Below are 11,977 nucleotides of genomic sequence, written 5' to 3'. Positions count from 1 at the left end.
AAATACTGTTATGATATACAACCTCCAAAAGTCAAAATAACACTAGGATTAAATAACAAAAACTCCCGATCCTAGTTCAATGCTCACCCTTCTAGTAGGGAAACTCCAATCACTCAATGGCGGCTCTAGCCTGCCGGTCTCACTGGATTCCTGAAAATCATTTAATGTTCGAGGGTGAGACACTTCTCATTAAGGAAAAATAAACTAAATACAGCTATGTGGCAACATGAATATTTAATGTATTTATACGTATATAGTACATTTCATAAATCTATAAACATCATCATATCGTACTAGGTAAACATATATTTTCACATCTATTAATAAATTATAACATACATAAAATCATCTGTTATAACTGTAGTACTGAAAACAAACCCAGGATGAATAACTAGCTGGTGTCATGTATTACCCCCCATGACGGGTTGTGCAGCCCAAAGGCGGGACCCGACAATGGCTGGCCGACCATTGCCAAATCAAATATGTCTGTAAGTATAATGAGCCCACCACACCCTGGTCCGGACTGCCAGGTGGACGTCCACACTCTACTGAAAGCCACATCGACTATCCATCTCTCATCCCCTCGTGGGATGGTTAGCACTAATCTGATGTATATATCTGATCTACACATATAGCTACGGTACCGAGCCCCTGAACTGAACTAAACTAACATCCTGGTGGTGATAACATATAATACATGATCATATATATAACATCATTACGGTCTCGTGCCGAAAATATAGTAATTACGGTCTCGTGCCGAAAACATAAATACATGGCCTCGCGCTAATAACATAAATACGGTCTCGTGCCGATAACATAAATATATGGCCTCGCGCCAATAACATAAATACGGCCTCGTACCGATAACATAAATATATGGCCTCACGCCAAAATTGTTTCAGGTATATATATTCTAAAAATACATCATTTACATATAATCGTCAAAACCATCACAACATAATTCATCTTTTCATAATAACTGAAAACATGTTTCGTTCATAAAATTTTTCAAATCATAATACATTCCACGTAAAACAATATTCATGCCACACATGTGTTATAAAAAAAAGCCATCCTTCATATTCTAAAATCGTGAATTCCTTACATCTCATACATACATATACATTTTAATCATCATAGCAGTATTTTTCCAATCGTACATTTCATTCGTAATACACAATATAACATATGCTTTTCTGAAAATAAATTTACTCATAATGAATAATAATTTGTATGGAAAATTACTGTTTTAGTTTATTCCCTTACCTGACTACTGATAAATTCGTTAGGACCCAAATCATACGCTATTGGCGTCCAAAATTTAACCCCTGCAATTTACATTTTCCCTAGATTAATTAACCTATTTCTCCAAAATAGTACTCATCTAGCCTTCCCTAGCCTCCATATACCTCAAATTAATATTTAAACTATTATTTAACATCCCCACTTAATTTTTTAAATTTTACCTGCGGGTCCCAAAATTACACCCGCGACGCTCACTCAGGCCCTAAATTCCAGAAATCCTACTTCAGTTCTAGATGATTAATATTTTAGCATCTCTAAATTAATGTTAATTAATTAAAAATAAGCCCCTTAATAACCCCTGCATCCCAAATTTGGGGTTTTGGCCCGACACCCCCACGAGAATTTCGTCCCACTAGACTTGTAGAGAATCATCCCTAGATTCTCATGGTGGTGTTCGTTCGTTAATTGGACTTATATTTTGTAAGAAATTAAAGAAAAAAGGAAAAATAGCTTACCCCAGGGAATACGCTTACGCCGCTCCTAACACCGATCCGCTTCGGTAGAAATAACGGCAACGGCGAATGGAGTCGAGTGGTATTTTTGGATTTTTGATTGGGCAAAAATCCATCACGAAATCGAGGAGAGAGGGAGAGAGAACGTGAGGAGAGAGAGAGTGAGTTCAGTACTGCGCAGGGAAAGTGAAAGAAAAGAAAAGAAAAGAAAATAAGATAAAGAAGAAGAAGAAAATAGGGGGAGGGGGCGTGAATCAATTTTAAAGAATCCACCTGAAGCTTCATGATTCAAAGAATCCACCTGAAGCTTCTCTGAAGCTTCAGGTGGTTTAACATATATATATTAATATAATAATAATAATAATAAAATATTTAATTAATATTAATAATATATTTTATTAATAAAATAAAAATAAATTTTAATTATTTGTTTTCTTTTTCTTTTAAATCCAATTAATTAATTAATTAATTAATTTTTATTTTATTTTTATTTTTATTTTTTATTTTTTGAAAATCATTCCACTAATCTTTTATATATCTTTTTGGGGTTTTTACACAACATTTCTTATAATTGAGGGAAAGACAAATACTGAATAAAATATCTTACCCTGAGATTGGGACGAAATTCAACCCAACTTTTCCAACGATCAGCCCTGGCAGATTTGTAAAGAACTTTGCCAGAAGCGTCGTGGTAAGCTCAGATCTTCGATTCGGTGAAAAATAGGCCCGGAAACGAAGAGAGAAGGAGAGCGGGTTGTAGGAGAGAGAGAGGGGCGCTGAAATGAGATAAAAATATGATTTTTCCTTATTTATAGGACCAGATTCGTCGACGAAACACGTCACCTCATCGACAAGTCCTTCATTAAATTTGTCGACGAAACCTTGTATTCGTCGACGAAATTCAAAGCAGCCTATATCCGTCTCTCGGTATTTTCTCGTCGACGAAACCCTGTATTCGCCGACAAATTTCCTGGCAATTCCTTGAAATTATTATTATTATTATTATCTCCGAAATGCGATGTCGTCGACGAAGTCTACTGTCTCCTTCTGTTCCCGTTTCCATTTTCCTCTCTCTTTAATATTTAATTATCAGTATTTTCCGAGTCATTACAGTTTTACCCAACATCTTTCAGCTATTTTACCCAACATTTTTCAACTGTTTTACCCAACATCTTTCAGCTATTTTACCCAACATCTTTCAGCTGTTTGCATGGTTGCATTAACACACACAAGTAGTATAATTCATATCATATTTCATTTTCAATGCATTACTTACTTAACCTGCATCTCATACATTTAACATATATTTGTACAAAACTTACATTTATTCATACCACACAATTTAGTAATAAAATTAATACACTGCCTGTAAAATAAGTCAACCAACATTTAATGTTTATATACTGAAAATACCTTTTATTTCTTACATAATTATCCTGGAAATATTTTCCACTTTCATCAGTTTATTTTCGCATATACGTATCTAGTAAACAGCCCTAAACTCAGAAAAACATAATTTAAATGGTTGGCATTTTAAGCCCATACAGAAACCTATACACACGTATATAACACAATTCATTTTCCATTAAATTCATAAAAATTCTGATTTAATATATATTGTTTCCCCTTACCTAATTTCTTGAACTACGTCAACAAGGACTCTGAAAAATACCTGCGGCGCTCACTCGGAACCTAAGTCAAAAATCCTAATTCAATTAAATCAACCTTAAATAAAATATTATTTTAATATTTCCTAAGGTCATAAATTCCAAATAAATAGCTATACTCTCAAATATAACCAATTTATCTAATTTCCCAAATCTCACTCTCGCTTTGGAGTGGGACCTAAAAAATCCCAATTGAAATTTATTCATGCCAAAATGACGACGATCGCGACTAGGACCCTGTAGTGGTGTCTGATCGTCGATTTAATGGTAGACTTAAGGAGAAGTTAAAGATTTAGAGGAAATATACCTTTCCCCATGAATGATACTTACGCTGCTCCTACGACAAATTCGCTCCGGTAGAAATGTCGGTGGCGGAGTTAGGAACCCAACGGTACCTTCCGTTTTTTGATCGGCGCTCGTTAAACCAACAAAATTGAGGAGAGGAAAAAGGAAAACGGAGGAGTGAGACAGAGACTGAGAGAAACTGAGAGAGCATGCTGCTTCCTAAGGAAGATTTCTTCCTCAGGAAGTTTTTACTTCCTATATAAATAATATATATTATTATATTATTAAATCTTATACACACACACACACACACACACACACACACACATATATATCTATTCTTTAACTTATATAAACATATTATAATAAACTTATATATATATTTATTTATATATATATATATCTTTATTCCTTTTTTTTACTATTATTTATTTATTTATTTATTTACTTAATTTAATAATAATTAATTAATTAATTAATAACTACTCTTAATTTTTTTTCATACTATTTATTTTTACTTGTTTATTTTATATATTAAGTTAATAATGTTTAACTATTTAATGATTAATAATTTTAATTAATTAACTTTTTTTTAATTTAATTTTTTTAATTAATTTTTTTCCCGGGTAATTACAGCTTCTTTCTCATTTTTATCATCGGTGGCTAATCCATCGATTTGATCCCAAGTAGCATCATTCATGGGATTATGATCTCCATTTAGATTATTTTCTTCATTTTGATTTAAGGGGCAATTTATCATATCATGCCTAGATTTATTCCAAAAATGACATTCAATGCATAACTCTTCCTTTTCTTTTTGTTGCATTCTTTTGCTTAAGATTTTGTTAAGTTTTCTTGTAAAGAATGCAATATCATCCTCACCTATTTTTTGGTAATTTGCACAAAGTGTATCTAAGGCCATTTTCTATCTTAGGTTTTTCTAGATTTCTAACTTCTTCAATGGTTATTGATGACTTAGGTAAAGATTGGAGAATTTTCTGAATATAATCGTTCAATGAATAAACTCTACCATGTGCCTTTAAATTTTTTATGAGATGTGTGAACCGAGTAAGCATGGATAAAATTTCTTCATCTTCATTTAATTTAAACATTTCATATTCTCTAACTAGTTGCATGCATATTTTTGATTGTTCATTTTGTGATGTGTTTCCATATAAGTTTTCAAGTACATCCCACATTTCTTTTGCGATTTGACATTCGCAAATAAAACTATGTACATCATCATTTAAACCACAAAGAATAATATGTTTTGCTTTAAAATTTAGTTCAACTAACCTTTTTTGGCTTGGTGATTGTTCCAATAAAGCCTTTGGAATATCCTCATTTTTCTTTGTGATTGAGAAGTCTCCTTTGAAGATGATTTCCCACAAATCCAAGTCGTATGCTTGAATGAACATGGACATTTGATTTTTCCATGCACGGTAGGTTGAACCGTTGAACATCGGTGGTTGATAAATGGATCGTCCATATGAAGAGGTGTTCACTGAATACTCCATTTGATCTTTCATGCTCTAGATTTTACTCCGAAAATGCAAGCGCCTTACTCTGATACCACTTGTTAGTTGTCCCAATCCCAAGAGTATATAGTTTAGAGGGGGGTGAATAGACTCTTTTCACGGAATGCATATTTCTCTACAAAATAAAAACTCTTGGTAAGATACAAGAAATTATATTACAATATAAGTAAATATAAATCATGCACAAGACAAATAGAATGAAGAGAAGGGTAGAGAAAATTAATACCGGTATTTTTACGTGATTCGTCACCAAGCCTATGTCTAGCCTTGAGACCAACCCAAGGATTCCACAATCCACTAAGGAACTCCTTCACCGGCGGAGAAGCCTTACAACTCGAGAACAAATCCCTACCCGCTCACAAAGAGCCTCTTCAGTTCACAAAGAACCTTCACCAAATGGTTCACAAAGAGCCTTTACAAGAAGATGATGAAAATACAATATAATGCTCCTCAAATGAGCAAATATTAAATACAAAGAAAACCTCACACTATCTCTCAAGTAATGAATCAAACACAATTAAAGAGTAAGAGAGAATGATCACTTGTGAATGAAGAACAACAATACAAAGTGCTAGGTGCTTAGGTTTTGGTATAAAAAGATGTTTTTCACTAAGAATGATCAAAAGCCTTCAAAACCATGTTAATACAAGTCTAATAGCTTGTATAAAAAACCCAAGAGCCTTAGGAGCCGTTAACTAGCCATTGGGGGGGAAGAAAATATTTTTTTTTTTTGTAAACTAGTTGTTTTCCGCCCGTTAGCGTCATTCTGCCCGTTGGACTCGTCGACTAAGCCCCCGCACTCGTCGACTAATCACATACTACAACTCATCGACGAATCCCCTGTGTTTGTCAATGAGGTCCCTGAATTAGAAAAAGTTATCAACATGAAAGTTGTGACACTTTGTCTTAGTTTTCCAAAGAGACCAAGATCGTCCCATTTGGACTTTTCTAGCAAAAATTATGCCCAAAATACCAAAAGATATTTAGGACTCAATGCTGCACTACAGTAGTGACAATTGCTTTGTTTTTCCTTATCAAAAAGCGTTTTAATGACTAAAAACATTCTTGGACAAAAGTATATGAAATATATTAAGTCTAATGAAGATTAAAACTTGTCCAAATGAGTTTCCTTTTGAATATAAGATATCTTAATTAATAAAACACCTTTGAAAACCCATTTTGATATCTTATATGCTTAGTATGTCCTTTTATAAATATACTTGACTTTCTTTGCACCTTTAGGACATAAAACTTGTTTTAACACAATCAAACCTAAGTATAAAAATGTTCTTAAAATTAGGATGTTAAAAACTTGTCCCTTTGAAAACATATTTGAGTTTTAGGATTCATTTGACAAACTCTTGTTTTGACTTAGAAAACTATGAATCGTGAGTTTGTTACTTTTGTGCAGATTCTATATGCTCATGTGTCCTAGTATGCTTATGCACTGGCTCAACTCTTACTCAAAAAATTATGCAAGACACACATAGCAAGAGTTACAGTACGCACTCACTCACACAACCCTTATTACAATTAATTTATACATAATAAAAATTTCAGGATGTGCTTTGGTGCTTCTGAGTTAGCGTCCTTCCGATCTTTTCTATTTGATGTCTACTCTGTCCGATCTTTGCTTCTGATTTGGTACCTCTGTGTATTCGACACTTTGTACTTGTACTAGATAAGATCAGTAAGGATGAAAAATACTAGGAACAACAAATAGGTTAATATCATCAAAATATATAAACCAAGATAGTGTAACTGTCAGGGCTAACAAACTTAATTGCAATGACCTTGTGAAAAAAACTTTATAGTGACATTATACTAAGGAAGATTATATTTGTAGTAACCCAAAAAATAATAACATTTTAGTAATAATAAGAGGGAGAGAAAATAGATACAGAAACAGAAGGAGGTTGTAGACTTCGTCAACGAGCGCGGAGCGTTTGTCAACGACATTGCATTTTGGAGATAATATTAAATAATCATAAATTCCAGAAATTGCCCAGCTTCGTCGACGAACACAGGGCTTCGTCGACGAGAAAATACCGAGAGACGGTTCGGGCTACTCTGAATTTCGTTGACAAACACAAGGCCTCATCGATGAATTTTGTGAAGGGCTCATCGACGAACCTGGCCCTATAAATAGTGGAAACCCGGGATATTTCTCATTTTTCTCGCCGCTCTCTCTCTCCTCTCTCTCTCTCCCTTCTCTCTTCATTTTCGGCCCCACCAATTGCCGGATCGACGATCCGAAACTACCACGACACTCCTGACGGAGTTCTCTGCGAATCTGCCGGAGCGGATCGTTAGGAAAGCAAAGTTGGATTTCATCCCAAATTTAGGGTAAGGACTTTTATCCAGTTTTTGACTTCCTGACAGTTATAAGAAATGATGTAGGCAGAAAAATATTGATGTTTAGTTCTGACAAATATCGTTTTCAGGGTGTTGTATAGGAGGCCTTGCGGGTATCAAGCTAGAGTACAGTAGGGGCTTTTCAGAGTTAAGGTAAGGGAAATATGCTATGCTAGGTATTTCTTAAAATATTATACAACTTATTTATTTATGAAAATTATGTATTTATGTATGGTGTGGCTTGTGAATATGAATATGGTACAGGTATATGTTTTACGAATGCTAGTTTCATGATTTTACGGATTTCAATACCATGATTTTACGGATTTAAGTGTAACGACCTGCTCCTTTTTCACATATATATATTTTTTTTATATAAATAAATTATCATCACATCATACATTCCAACTCAGTAGGTCACAATCCACCTGGGCCCGTGGGCACCAGGGATATAACAAAACATACAGCAGAAGCCTACGCAGCAGAAAGTATAAAATCATATACATCTCATCATAATGTGCATAACACATACCAGAGTCACTACAATTACTATCTCACAGTATATAAATCTCAAAAATGAAATCTAGGGACAATCCCCCACAAAACCTAATTGTCCCTACTAAAAACTTACCCTTCCAAAGAGGGCAAACAACTGATCTAGATCAGCGGGGCTTTTCCCGCTCTCTTATCAGGGGCTCCTGAAAAATGTATAAGATTTAGGGGTGAGACACCTCTCAGTAAGGGAAATAAACTAATACCAGTGTGTGGCAACATGAGTATTCTGTGTTCTACATATACCATACATAACATATTTAATGTTGTTTATCAAATTTGGGAAAACATATGCATATCAAAATATGGTAGAATATACTGCATTTTCATAAACATTTCTCATCTCATATCATAATAATAATAACATAAGAACAACCCTGGTAGGTTAGCTGGCTGTTGTCATGTATTACCCTCACATGACTGGGTTGTGTGGCACGAAAGCGGGACCTGACAATGGTTGGCCGACCACTGCCAAGTCAAACAGTAGTCTGTAGGTCCGATGGGTCTACCCAGACTGGTCCGTACACCAGGGGCGATAACAGCACACTTCTTGAAAATAACCACATCGACCATCCAATCTCACACCACTCCGTACAGCGGCGTTAACACAGATATCATGATCACGAGGACCATGGACACATAGCAACGGTACCGTGCAAGTGCTAGCCTAGACCAAACCAACTAGGTTCTGATATCATATACATATACTAAAACTGTGATACATAAATATCTCATATCATTTATTTTCACATCAATCATATCATTTCACATATATACGTGTATCATAAAAATCTTCGGCCCGTACGCCGGTATTACACATTTTAACATAGCACGGCCCGTACGCCGGCAAATCACATAGCACAGCCCGTACGTTGGCAAATCACATAGCACAACCCGTACGCTGGCAAATCACATAGCACGACCCGTACGCCGGCAAATCTCATCCACATAGCACGGCCCATACGCCGGCAAATCACATATACATATAAAAATATCTCGGCCCGTACGCCGGTTTTTCATCATAGAAATCCATATCATCCCCATTCCAAAAAAAAAAACAGTATTTCACAACATTTTTATACTCATGCCACACTAAACAAATTTTCTACGTATTCAACATATCATCATTTAAACAGTATTTTCCAAATATAAATATATTTATTTTTCCTGAAACCAGATGCTATATATATACATACATTTTCTCAAAACAAAACTAGCTTAGTTTATCCCTTTACCTGATTCCTGAAAAGCCCCTAAGAAAATCTTCCCCGTACCCACAAGGTTCTCAACTCAATACCCTGAAAATGAAAACTCGCAGAATTAAAGTTTAGTATTTTTGTACGTACAACATTTTTTATAACTACCACTAAGTCAAATTCGACTTAAAAAGTCTTACCTCAACTTAGGGATGATTCCCAACGTTCCCAATCAATACCCTGGAACTGAAAATTTCCATTATTAAAGTTCAGTATTTTTACGCGTATATCACTTTCTTCAACTGTCAAAAATCCAAATATTGAATATAAAGTCTTACCTTGGATTTAGGATGAAATCCAACTTCGTTTTCCTGACGATCCGCTCCGGCAGACTTGTAGAGAACTTCGCCAGGAGCGTCGTGGTGGTTTCGGTTTGTCGATCCGGTGTAAACTAGCCCGGAATCGAAGAGAGAGAGAGTCGTAGGAGAGAGGGAGAAGAGAGAGAGAGAGAGAGAGAGAGAGAGAGAGAATGAACTCAAAGCTTCTTTAAGAAGCTTGTGTTATTTTATATATATATATATATATATATATATATATATATATATATATATAATAGTAAACATTTATTAAAGTGTAGCTTCTTGAAGAAGCTTTTATACTTTATATATATATACACACACACACACACACACACACACACACACATATATATATATATATATATATACATGCTTTAATATTTATATATATATATATATTTGTTCCTTATCATACTATTCATTTTACTTGTTAATTTAATTAATTAATTTTATTTTATTATTTTATTATTATTATATATATATATATATATATATATTTTTTTTTTCCCAGTTACTACATTAAGTACTATGATTACATGAACTTTAGTACCATGATTGTACGGATTTTAGTACCATGATTATACCAATCTCAGTACCATAATTATACGAATTTCAGTATTACGAATATACAGTTCCATGTTATGATTATTCAGATTTCAGTACGTTTTGCAGCATCATGGTTATTATGATTACTTTAGAATCATGGTAAATCAGATAAATATGTATAGAAAAATATTATATGATATCAGACCCTGTTGGACTTGCAGCTAAAGAGCACGGTACCGTTGCTACAGATACTATGTTACTTTACGAGTGCAACCACCTATTCAGATATACGTGGTAAAGTCGACCACCTAGGCCCTTGAAGAGGTTAGGCTTCCCATCCAGATATGGGTTGAGGTGGGCAGGTCGACTGATGGAGTTCAGTGATTTATTCCTGGTTAGCCAGCTAGGGTAAATCCAGCCTACGGGCCGCACAACCTCGTCATGAGGGGCATGTCATGACACAGATAGCCACAGGGAACAATTTCAGTTACTATTACTTACGTATTGATTTACAGAATCGGGGATCCTACTTATATACATTAGAAGTATTTTGAATTATAACCATAATACTGATATGTCAAGCAATAGGGAAAAGGGGTGGTGTACTTTATTATTTGTGCTGTACTTTTGTACTCAGCTATTCATGTTTATATGAAACAGATTTCATGATATATATATATAGTAGCTCATTTGCCATACACTAGTAACAACATATTTCTTCTTACTGAGCGTTGGCTCATCCCAGTGTTGAAATATTTTTTTCAGGTGATCCAGGTAGGCGAACAGATCAGGCTCGCAAATAATAGGGCGTCTGTAGTGCCCTGTCAGAGAGTGGGTATCATTTTTAGGAGCGTTTTTGTATATCCCAGTATAGTTGAGGGAATTTTTGAAAAACAGTTATATGTGTATATTTTGGGAAACACAGTAGTACTCTGGTATTGGTTTTGTATTGTATATAATGGTTATGTTTGTATGCTTCTGCTTCTTGCTGCATAGGTTAATATCATGGTATCAGAGTATGTTATTTGCCATTTAAAAAAAAATCAAAAATCAATTTATTAAGCAGGTCGTTACAATATTTATGTGGATAAGACTCCCATTAGATTATCTAAGAGAAGGTATGATCTTACTTCTTTCTTCTTTTTCTTCTTCTTTTGCAAATGATATCATTATGTTTGTAAAGACTTTTATAGATCAAATTCTGTTGGTTCAAAAATGTTGGGAGGATTTTTGAACTAGTTTGGAGCAAAATGTGGGTCGCAAAAATTGAGGATCTTTGTTTCTAAAATTGTTGATAGTGATTTGAATAAAGTTAGAAGTTGACTTCCCTCCAACTTGAGACTTGAATTTCAAGCTTATTCTTGAGAATGTTTAAAACTGATTAGTTGGTTGGAAATTAAGCACGTACCATCTCATTTGTTGGAAGAGTTGTTATTTGTCCAATTGCTAACTTCTTCAATCCTAATTTATGTTATCCAAATGGCTTTTCTTCCTAAATTTGTGCTTTCAAATTGAAAAGTAGCATAGATGTTTTATTTGGTATCTATGGCCAACTCTAGAAAGCTTGAATTGATGGGAAGAAGTCTATAAACTTAAAGGATAGTGGAGATATTGGGATTTGTTCAATGAACCAAGCAAATGTTATCATGCTAGCAATAATAGTGTGGGAAGTCATGAAAGAACCTTCAAATATAACAAATATTCCACTGATGCCTACTT

Source organism: Malania oleifera, chromosome 9 (assembly GCF_029873635.1).
Source record: "Malania oleifera isolate guangnan ecotype guangnan chromosome 9, ASM2987363v1, whole genome shotgun sequence".
Taxonomy (NCBI): domain Eukaryota; kingdom Viridiplantae; phylum Streptophyta; class Magnoliopsida; order Santalales; family Ximeniaceae; genus Malania; species Malania oleifera.
This window is presented reverse-complemented; position numbering follows the sequence as displayed.